The 12,040-nt window shown below is 38.6% G+C and overlaps 1 protein-coding gene across 17 annotated transcripts in view; it reads right to left on the reverse strand.

Annotated features, from left to right (window-relative positions):
- Window positions 1-12,040, reverse strand: part of USH2A (usherin) — a 1,013,951-nt gene that overhangs the window by 944,200 nt on the left and 57,711 nt on the right. For 6 of the 17 annotated variants that reach the window (XM_055581875.1, XM_055581860.1, XM_055581861.1 and 3 more), the window contains exon 3: window positions 8,680-8,773. The exons of 4 other annotated variants lie outside the window; for them this stretch is intronic. The gene's annotated coding sequence lies outside the window, so the exon portion shown is untranslated. 7 more of the 17 variants (XM_055581872.1, XM_055581869.1, XM_055581865.1 and 4 more) reach the window with 4 other exon arrangements.

Here is a 12,040-nt window from a genome sequence, read left to right on the forward strand (position 1 = left end):
TTCTCCTCTTGCCCCCAGTCCCTCCCAGCATCAGAGTCTTTTCCAATGAGTCAACTCTTCACATGAGGTGGCCAAAGTACTGGAGTTTCAGCTTTAGCATCGGTCCTTCCAAAGAAATCCCAGGGCTGATCTCCTTCAGAATGGACTGGTTGGATCTCCTTGCAATCCAAGGGACTCTCAAGAGTCTTCTCCAATACCACAGTTTAAAGCATCAATTCTTCTGCACTCAGCCTTCTTCACAGTCCAACTCTCACATTCATACATGACCACAGGAAAAACCATAGCCTTGACTAGATGAACCTTTGTTGGCAAAGTAATGTCTCTGCTTTTGAATATGCTATTTAGGTTGGTCATAACTTTCCTTCCAAGGAGTAAGCGTCTTTTAATTTCATGGCTGCAGTCACCATCTGCAGTGATTTTGGAGCCCAAAAAAATAAAGTCTGACACTGTTTCCACTGTTTCCCCATCTATTTCCCATGAAGTGATGGGACCAGATGCCATGATCTTTGTTTTCTGAATATTGAGCTTTAAGCCAACTTTTTCACTCTCCTCTTTCACTTTCATCAAGAGGCTTTTGAGTTCCTCTTCACTTTCTGCCATAAGGGTGGTGTCATCTGCATATCTGAGGTTATTGAGATTTCTCCTGGAATCTTGATTCCAGCTTGTGTTTCTTCCAGTCCAGCATTTCTCATGATGTACTCTGCATTTAAGTTAAATAAACAGGGTGACAATATACAGCCTTGACGATCTCCTTTTCCTACTTGGAACCAGTCTGTTGTTCCATGTCCAGTTCTAACTGTTGCTTCCTGACCTGCATACAAATTTCTCAAGAGGCAGATCAGGTGGTCTGGTATTCCCATCTCTTGAAGAATTTTACACAGTTGATTGTGATCCACACAGTCAAAGGCTTTGGCATAGTCAGTAAAGCAGAAATAGATGTTTTTCTGGAACTCTCTTGCTTTTTCCATGATCCAGCAGATGTTGGCAATTTGATCTCTGGTTCCTCTGACTTTTCTAAAACCAGCTTGAACATCTGGAAGTTCACGGTTCACATATTGCTGAAGCCTGGCTTGGAGAATTTTGAGCATTATTTTACTAGCGTGTGAGATGAGTGCAATTGTGCGGTAGTTTGAGCATTCTTTGGCATTGCCTTTCTTTGGGATTGGAATGAAAACTGACCTTTTCCAGTCCTGTGGCCACTGCTGAGTTTTACAAATTTGCTAGCATATTGAGTGCAGCACTTTCACAGCATCATCTTTCAGGATTTGGAATAGCTCAACTGGAATTCCATCACCTCCACTAGCTTTGTTCGTAGTGATGCTTTCTAAGGCCCACTTGACTTCACATTCCAGGATGTCTGGCTCTAGGTTAGTGATCACACCATCGTGATTATCTGGGTCATGAAGATCTTTTTTGTACAGTTCTTCTGTGTATTCTTGCCATCTCTTCTTAATATTTTCTGCTTCTTTTAGGTCCATACCATTTCTGTCCTTTATCGAGCCCATCTTTGCATGAAATGTTCCTTTGGTATCTCTGATTTTCTTGAAGAGATCTCTTTCCCATTCTGTTGTTTTCCTCTATTTCTTTGCATTGATCGCTGAAGAAGGCTTTCTTATCTCTTCTTGCTATTCTTTGGAACTCTGCATTCAGATGCTTATATCTTTCCTTTTCTCCTTTGCTTTTCACTTCTCTTCTTTCACAGCTATTTGTAAGGCCTCCCCAGACAGCCATTTTGCTTTTTTGCATTTCTTTTCCATGGGGGAAAAAAAATGATCCCTGTCTCCTGTACAATGTCACGAACCTCATTCCATAATTCATCAGGCACTCTATCTATCAGATCTAGGCCCTTAAATCTATTTCTCACTTCCACTGTATAATCATAAGGGATTTGATTTAGGTCATACATTAAAATTCCTTCTACTTGGGTAAATATCTCTATTTGAATTGCAACTTGCAGTGAGAATGTAATAGAGAGTAACCTAACTTGACAAGACTCTGACCACAAAGAAGGGGCTCTTTGTCAGGCAGCTACAGAACTGGCCAGCAGAATTGAAATACAATTAGAATATAACCTGCAAATGATCCATCAAAAGCAAGGTAGAATTCTAGAGAAATGAGTTATGTGGGCAAATGCCCAACAAGACATTTACTACTGGGGGAAAGACAGTGGACTAGAGGAGAGTCACTTGAAGATTGACTCTGAGACTAGCTCCTCAGCAGCTCAAAGAGGAGGGACACTATGCATGTTTACATCTTCTCCAATTACACACCTAGTAATTAATGATCTGTTAAATGAGTGAACAAACAAGCCAAATCTATAATGAAGCTCATAGCTGGGCAGTCAACCATTATGCTGGACAGCCACCCTCCACGCTGCAGCTTCAGATTCTGGAAGAACATACAACAACCAGTACTGTAATGAAACTCAGTAGCCTCGGGAGCTCCTGAAAATGCCAACGTAAGGGACATGGGATGTAGAAGACTGGCAAGCAGAAGGAAAAAGAGAAACCAAAACAGTCAAGAGGAAAACACATAAGATGAATTTGAAACAGGCTCAGAAATTCAAAATGAACTTTTTAAAAAGTCAGCATTGTGTGATATCTTTGTTAACATGTAAGCTTAGATCATTCTTGTCAGGACAGTATCTTGAAAAATAAAGCCTATGGCATTTGCTTCTGGGAGTGGAAAGATGATACACAAGCGCCACCTTCTCTGTAGTTGGTCCTTCATGGCCTCAGTGAGTTTGGACACTCCTGTCTTAAGCCTATGCTTTTATATTATCTTTAAAGCCATCTTTTCAATTATCTTGGGAAAAAAAAGTAAAGTGAAAGCCGACGTCTCAACAGAAACAATGGAAGCTAGATGACAACTCAATGTCATCTTTGAAGGAATATAAATGACAATGTAGAATTCTATAACCATCAAAACTAATCTTCAGATCAAGGATGAAATCAACATATTTCCTAATGAACAAAAATTGAGATAATTTTTTTCCAGTAAATCTTCACTTAAAGGAGAATTAAAGAAATCCTTTGGGAAATGAACTTGGAAGTGGGGGTGGGTAAGAAACACAAAATCGAATGTAAAGAAACATAACATCATATGTATGTGTAAATATAAATATTTACATACCTAGTGTATAAAACAGAAGTAATATTTTATTACATTTAATTTGAATAAAGTTAATTTAATGACAAAAATAAAACAAAAATTTGCCTGGAATAAATGAAGTTAAAAAGCTCATCACTGTCTAACTGAAAAATATTTATATTTAACTGTGAAATCAAGGATTCATATTATCATTTGTTGTGTGACTACAAAAAGAATAGAAAAAAGTCTAACTATCAGCTAGTAGAGAGGAAAATGGAATAATGAAAAAATTTAAAACAATTAACCCAAAGAGGGCAAGACAGAAAAAAAGGAACATAAAACAAATAGGGAAATATAAAACAAACTGCAAGAAGTATCTGTAAGTACACAAACATTTAACAGATTATATAATGATATGAAAAGACTATGATTATAAGCTTATGTGCTGCTTACAGGATATTTTGGTAAAACGATAAAAGGATGGACAAAGATACACCAGCGAACACTGACTAAAAGAATTTATGGTAGTTATAATAAAATTTCAGAAAATGTACACTTTAAGAAGAATTTTTAGGAATAAAGAGGCATATATATATGATACTTAAAAGATCAATTAACAAGAACACAATAAATCATAAATGTACACATTGTAGTTCAATTTCCAACTGTGTGTGTGTATATATATTTGACAAAATTAATGGGGGAAATAGATAAATGCATAATCATAAACAAAGGACTTTACCCCACCTGTCTTAGTATTAATAAATAGATCAATAACAATTAAAAAGACATTTTTAGCAAAATGAATAAACTTGACCTCTTCAACATTTAGAGAACAGTGTGGTCAATCATGTTAAATATTTTCAAATACACATAGAATATTTACCAAAGTTTTTCATGTGTTTGGCCATGAAGCAACTCTCAAGTTTCTATAAATTCAAGTAAATTCATATTCAACAGACTACAGTAAAATTAAGATATAAATCAACAAAGATATTTAGAAAATCCCTAAGTGTTTTGAAATGAAATAACATGTTTCTATATAATTCATATATCAAAGATCAATCACAACATGGATATTACAAAATACCTTGAGCTTAACAATAATGGCAAGAAAACAGAAATCTCCTTAAAGGGAAATGAAGAGCCTAAATGCATATATGTTAAGATTGAAAGTCAACTAATTAATCTCAAGCAAAGGAAGAAAATAAATTGAATCCCCACCCCCCAAGAGAAAAATAAATAATCAGTGGGTATAAATCTACACAAAGAATATTGCAGAACAGAGAAAAACCAAGAAAACCAAACCATTTCTTGGAAAAGATCAATAAAATTGATAATTAATGGATCAAGAGGAAAAAGAAAGAAGCAGAATTTGCTGATATCAAGTAGATAACCTGTCAAAACTACAGATACCAAAAGGAAAGTAAAGTGACATTATTAATAACTTTATGCCAGTAAATTTGGGAAGTAACCTGAGATAATTCTTAGAAAAAGAAATTTTATCAAAAAGCTGATATTTTTGCGTATATTAAAGAATATATAGTATTCTTTAATATAGAACTCTGTAGTTGGAAATATTTCCACAAATAACTTTCTATACACAGATGATTTTACCAGGAAATTCTTCCAAATACTTATGATATATTATAGTTATTACATAGATTCTTCCAGAGGCTAAAGAAAGAAAGAACATTTTCCAAATAGTTTTTGTGAGGCTAAAAGCTGCAAGGATACAAAAAAAAAAAAAAAAAAATGGAATTCTGCATACCAATCTCTCCCCTGAAGTGCAGAAAACTGAAAAACTGTTAGCATACATACTGTAAAGTACATATGAAGTACAAAACATCAGAATCAAGTTGAATTTATTTCTAAATTGCAAATTTAATTTACCATCTGATAAGTAATCAATATAATTTGCTACACTAACTTTATAAAAGAGAAATCCTATGTGATCATAGACACAGAAAAAAATCACTTGATAAAAGTTTAATATTCATTCTTAATTTTTTTAAAGAAAAACTCAGCTAGAAGGAGAAGAGAATTTCTGCATGCATTAAGCATATCAACTCCTCCAGAAAGCACTATAGCAGATATCTACTTAATAACATATAAACTTTCATTGTTGCCATTTCTATTCATCATTAAACTCAAATTCCAGGCCAGTGCAATAAAGTAAATGAAAGAAATAAATGGTATAAATATGAGAAACTGAGAAATATCAGTGCTCAAGATATTAATGAGTTGTGGAAAATTCAAAAGAATCTACAAACTATTAAATGAGTTAATTTAGCAAAGTGACTGGATATAAAACATAAAATCAATTATAGTTTATATAACATCATGAAATTAAAATTCAAAAATTATCATTAGAGTAGCTTAAACAACTTTAATGAAAGACAAAGAAGTTCATGAAATTTTATTTTAATAAGTAAAATAAGTTAAATAAATTGAGAGCTATACCACATTCACAAACTGAAAAACTCAATATTACAGATATCAATTCTCTACAAATTGAAGAATAAATCCAACGCAATCCCTATCAAAATCCTAGCAGACTTAATTATAAATTGATGTAAGTATAAAATTTATATGAAACTGAAAGGACAAAGAATAATCAAGACAATCATGAAAAAGAACAGTTAAAGAAGTAACAAGCTGGAGAAGGCAAAGAACAGAGAACACTGCTAGATACTGTTGCTGCTGCTGCTAAGTCGCTTCAGTTGTGTCCGACTCTGTGCGACTCCATAGACAGCAGCCCACCAGGCTCCCCCATCCCTGGGATTCTCCAGGCAAGAACACTGGATTGGGTTGCCATTTCCTTCTCCAATGCATGAAAGTGAAAAGTGAAAGTGAAGTCGCTCAGTCATGCCTGACTCTTAGCGACCCCATGGACTGCAGCCTACCAGGCTCCTCCATACATAGGATTTTCCAGGCAAGAGTACTGGAGTGGGGTGCCATTGCCTTCCCTGCTACTAGACACTGCTGCTGCTGCTGCTAAGTCGCTTCGTCGTGTCTGACTCTGTATGACCCCAGAGACGGCAGCCCACCAGGCTCCCCCATCCCTGGGATTCTCCAGGCAAAAACACTGGAATGGGTTGCCATTTCCTTCTCCAATGCATGAAAGTGAAAAGTGAAAGTGAAGTCGCTCAGTCGTGCCTGACTCTTAGCGACCCCATGGACTGCAGCCTTCCAGGCTCCTCCATCCATGGGATTTTCCAAGCAAGAGTACTGGAGTGGGGTGCCATTGTGATTAATTAATCTGTGACAACAGAGGCAAGAATATACAATGGAGAAAAAAAGTCTCTTCAATAAGTGGTGCTGGGAAAAATGGACAGCTCCATGTTAAAGAGTGAAATGAGAACACTTTCTAACACCATGCACAAAAATAAACTAAAAATGGATTAAAGACCTAAATGCAAGACTGCATGCTATAAAACTCTTCAAGAAAAATGTAGGCAGAACACTGTTTGACATAAATTGCAGCAAGATATTTTTTGATCCACCTCCTGGAGTAATGAAAATAAAAACAAAAACAAACAAATGGCATCTACTTAAAAGCTTTTGTATAGCAATGGAAAGCATAAACAAAAAGACAACCCTCAGAATGAGAGAAAATATTTGCTATCAAAGTGAAACCTACAAGAGATTAATCTCTAAAATATATGAACAGCTCATGAAACTCAGTATCAAAAAAAAAAAAAAGCTAGCCCAATCAAAGTGGGCAGAAGATCTAACTAGACATTTCTCCAATGATGACATATAGATGGCTAAAAAGCATGCCAAAAGATGCTCAACATCACTAATTATTAGAGAAATACAAATCAAAACCACAATGAAGTATCATATTACACCAGTCAAAACAGCCAGCATCAAAAAAAAAAAAAATTTACAAATAATAAATGCCAGAGAGGGTGTAAAGAAGAGAGAATCCTCCTACATTGTCGGTGGGAATGTAAATTGGTCCAGCTACTATGGATAGCAGCATGGAGGTGCCTTAAAAAACTGCAAATAGGACTACTGTAAGACCAAGCAAACACACTACTAGGCACATACCCAGAGAAAAATATAATTCAAAAAGACACATGCACCCCAGTGTTCACTGTCTCACTGTGTACAATAGCCAGGACATGGAAGCAACCTAAATGCCCATCAATGGAGGAATGAATAAAGATGTGGTACCTTTACACAACAGAATATCACTCAGCCATAGCAAAACACAATGTCATTTGCAGCAACATGGATGGACTTAGAGACTGTCACACTGAGTGAATTAAGTCAGAGAAAAACAAATATCATATGATCACTTATATGTGAAATCTTTAAAAAAATGGTATAAGTGAACTTATTTACAAAACAAAAGCAGAAAAAAATAGAAAACAAACTTACAATTACTCATGGGTAAGTAGGGAGTGATAAACTGGGAGATTGGGACTGACATATACAGACAACTATACATAAAAGAGATAACTAATAAAGACCTTCTGGGTAATTAGGCTAACAAAGTTTTGAACATTTTAAAAGAATTGTATCACCTGTTCTTAAGCAATTTTTGTCAATTATATTCTATCAGGCTATTTACTGATAAAAATGAGAAACATCTACTGTAAGGTAAACAAGGATAAAGAACTTTTACAATAAACAATGAGCATGTTTATTGAGACTAGTATCTACATCATACACTCTGCCATATTATACAATTTCTCCAAAAGTGTATTTACTATTCAAGATGTAGAAGTCTTCTGTTCAGTGTGAAAACAATGCAAAATATACTGCTATTTAAACTACTTCCGAGGGTTTTTCTCTCTTTGGGAGTTACAACTCAATTTCTACATAGTTACAAAATGACACACGGATCTGGTCTAGAATTTATCCCTAATTTTTTTCTGGCTTGTGTTAGATAAGAGATGTGAGTACATTGACATCAGAAGAACAATTTACAGGATATAGCACAGGATTGACCCTTCTAAAATATTGATTAAATTCTGTAGAATAATACTTTGCCTCACATTCCCTCCTTCCCAAGTAGCCAAGCTGTTTGCTCATTGTCTTGGGGGGCAAAGAGGGGCAGTTAAGATAGGGAAGAAAAAATGGGGAGGGGTAAAAGAGCTCTCTTCATGATTTTAATTTGAAAATGCCTACAGCCCTTAAGAAGAAATGGCAACCACTCCAGTATTCTTGCCTGGAGAATCCCATGGACAGAGGAGCCTGGCAGGCTACAGTCCATAGGGTTCCAAAGAGTTGGACACGACTAAAGTGACTTAGTCCCCGATGCTGGGAAAGACTGAAGGCAGGAGGAGAAGAGGATGACAGAGGATGAGATGGTTGGATGGCATCACTGTTGACGGACATGAGTTTGAGCAAGCTCCAGGAGTTGGTGATGGACAGGCAGGCCTGGCGTGCTGCAGTCCATGGGGTCTGGACACATGGACTGAGTAGGACACGACTGAGCGACTGAACTAACAAACTAAAAGCGACTTAGCACACAGCACACAGAGCCCTTAAGGGGCTTCCGGATGGCTCAGCAGTAAAGACTCCACCTGCAATGCAGGAGACATAGGAAATAGCAACCCGTTTCAGTATTCTTACCTGGAGGATTCCATGGACAGAGAAGCCTGGCAGGATACAGTCCATGGGATCACCGAGTCAGACACGACTTAGCAACTGAACAATAACAAAAAGCCTGTAAGAGAGTGAAGAGTCAGAAGACGTTTATGGGGAGGGACACTGAGAATTGTAAATAGCAGGGTTCCCTGTCAGTCTTTCCAGAATACTCCCCAACCTAAGCAACTTTGGACACAGGCTATGGCGGAGTGGAGGTACCTGGGGAAGGAAGGGAAAAAAGCCACAATAGTTTAAATATCAGAAAACTGAACAGTGGGGTGGGTCCTTTGCTAAGTCAGAACTTCCTAAGATCATTTTATGGAATCTGAGAGCATAATTATATGCCTTGTTCCTGGGGAGAGGTATCACAAAGCGGTGGAGAGCTCCCCAAGAAGAAAAGGCAACAGTGAGTTTAGGCAGGGCGGGACCAGAAACAACCTCATAGATACCACCTGTGCCCTGCAATGGCTGTCTCCCACAAGCCCACAGTATTGCACTGACTGAGGGAAAAGATGATGTCTCCATGACAACACGCTTGCATCAAGAGCCAAGGAAGACGCTGAGCGCTAGCCTTCTCAGTGGGCCAAATACTTCAGGTCACTGTCTCCTTCCTAGGGACGCTCCACAAAAACTTAGTTGCAATTTTGAAGAAAACTATGAGCTGAATTGAAGTTACCAAAAATAAATACATTTTTTACACACCTCAACTACAGACTTTGAAGGTACTAGAATGAATGCACTTCCTACGTTTCTGCTTGATGGCCTCTCAGACCCTGATTAGCACAAGAATAAGGGGAACTGGGCGGAAACTAGAGAATTAATGCCTCCTGGGCATTTTTAAGTACTAGAACCTTTACTCAGAGAAGGCAATGGCACCCCACTCCAGTACTCTTGCCTGGAAAATCCCATGGATGGAGGAGCCTGGTGGGCTGCAGTCCATGGGGTCATGAAGAGTCGGACACAACTGAGCGACTTCACTTTCAGTTTTCACTTTCATGCATTGGAGAAGGAAATGGCAACCCACTCCAGTGTTCTTGCCTGGAGAATCCGAGGGATGGGGGAGCCTGGTGGGCTGCCGTCTATGGGGTCGCACAGAGTCGGACACGACTGAAGCGACTTAGCAGCAGCAGCAGCAGCAGCAGAACCTTTACTAAGCACTTTATTTATCCTAGAAATAAAACCACTAGGAGAGAACTTATCTTTATTTTTATAAATGAAAAAGTTGAGGCTCACAGAAATAACCTGCCCAAAAATACTCAGGTAGTAACTGAATTAGAATTCCAATCCAAGTCAGCCTCTCTTTAGAGGCTACAAACCGGGGCTTCACGCCCAGACTTAATCAAATTCATCAGGCCTGTCTCACAACCCCCAGTCACTGTACAAGTTCACCAAGAATCCAGGCATGTGGTCTCTTATTTTTCATCCCACTTAGCTCTGAATCTGCTCCAATCAGCAACAGACTACACCAGGGCACTGTGGTCGCCAAGATCCTCCCCCCTCTGAAATCTAAGAAATCCTACTTACTGTTTGTAAGCTTCCTTCCTTTCTTTCTCATTCCTTCACTTCTATTAAGCCAACAGCAGGAGCTCATGAAGACGATTAATCCCTGTATTGTCCTCCTTCACTATCCCAGGTTGGCCTCTCCACCACATAATCCTGCCTGCACCTCAGATCATTACCTCAAACACCTTAACAATGCTCTAACTTCGTTACTTGTTTTTCCGCCCTATCCTGCCTGTCCTCACTCAGACGTAGCCTTTTATTTCCCATGTATAAACTGCTAGCTGCTGCTGCAGAAAACGCCTGGCTATACGGTCTGCTGGCATCATCACTAGTTCAGTGGCACTAGAACACTGTCTGGTAGTTTGGGAATGACAGTTTCCACCCAGCTCCCCTTATTCTTGTGCTAATCAGGGTGTGAGAGCCCATCAAGCAGAAGTACAGGAAGTGCATTCTAGTACATTCAAACTCTGTAGTTGAAGTGTGTAAGAAATGTATTTATTTTTCTTAACTTCAATTCAGCTCATACGGTTTACATTCATTTTGCATTCCCCTCCCCATGATATCAATCCACACTCCCTCAAGCCCTCCAAAATCCCCCAGTTCCTCTTTCACAGCACATGATAAACATGCTCGCATCCCTGCAGACGATCCCTTTCATCCTTACCTCTCATTCCCAAGAAGAGAACTGTCTCTTAACTCTACATCTAAAACTCTCCATTTCTTCTCCTTCCAGATGTTGCTCCTTGAAACATACTTTAAGATTAGGGCTTCAACATCTCCTCTGGTGCTTTTTTTTTGAACTAAAGGATTCTAAATGTTTTTCATTCATATGTATTCGGGTTTTTTTATTCATTCATTTATATATAATACATATAAAGAGAATAGCAATAGTATTAGTAAACAGAAACATCTTGCTGTAAGATGTTCTATCTCTTCAAACGTGGTCAAAGCAGAACCTGTTCTCTGTCTCCATGGCCACAGCCTTTCTCTTGTTCTTGTGTCTATGCCGCGCCACTGAAGACACCCTCCCAAATCACTTCTCTCCCTTCGGTCAAGTGCACTAGCTTATTTTCAGTCCTGTTTCTGTCAATATCTACCAAGCTTGTTAATGTTACCTATTCCTACTTTTTTAAAAATTGTTCCTCACCTGACTTCCAGATAACTTCATTTCTGTCTTTTATAGAAATCCTTTTTGGATTTTCAGGTTCTTCCTACAGCCTTCAAGTATTCTTTTCCCTTTTTGTTTGCAGTTCCAAGTAAGAATCACCTGGGGCACTTTTATTAGCGCTAAGCTGCAAATTAGAATCACCTGAGGGGTCATTTTTAAACAGGCTGAAGCTGTAGCCCTACCTGAGACTAATGAAGTTAAAGTTTCTTGGGAGTGAAGCCTGCTGCTGCTGCTGCTAAGTCGCTTCAGTCGTGTTTGCCTCTGTGCGACCCCATAGACGGCAGCCCACCAGGCTCTCCCATCCCTGGGATTCTCCAGGCAAGAACACTGGAGTGGGTTGCCATTTCCTTCTCCAATGCATGAAAGTGAAAAGTGAAAGTGAAGTCGCTCAGTCGTGTCCGACCCTCAGCGACCCCATGGACTGCAGCCTACTGGGCTCCTCCGTCCACGGGATTTTCCAGGCAAGAGTACTGGAGTGGGGTGCCATCGCCTTCTCCAGGCAGTGAAGCCTAGGCATCACCATTTTTTTAAGTTCCCAAGACGATTCTAATGCACAGCCAGATTTGGAGACTTACAGGTTTTCCAGAAACCAAAGATTCTTATATGCATAAGTATCACCTAGGAAGAATTCTTAAAAGGCAATTCCTTAAGTCCTGCTAGCTAGGTATTTTCAGT

The sequence above is a fragment of the Bubalus kerabau genome, chromosome 5 (assembly GCF_029407905.1).
Source record: "Bubalus kerabau isolate K-KA32 ecotype Philippines breed swamp buffalo chromosome 5, PCC_UOA_SB_1v2, whole genome shotgun sequence".
Taxonomy (NCBI): Eukaryota; Metazoa; Chordata; class Mammalia; order Artiodactyla; family Bovidae; genus Bubalus; species Bubalus kerabau.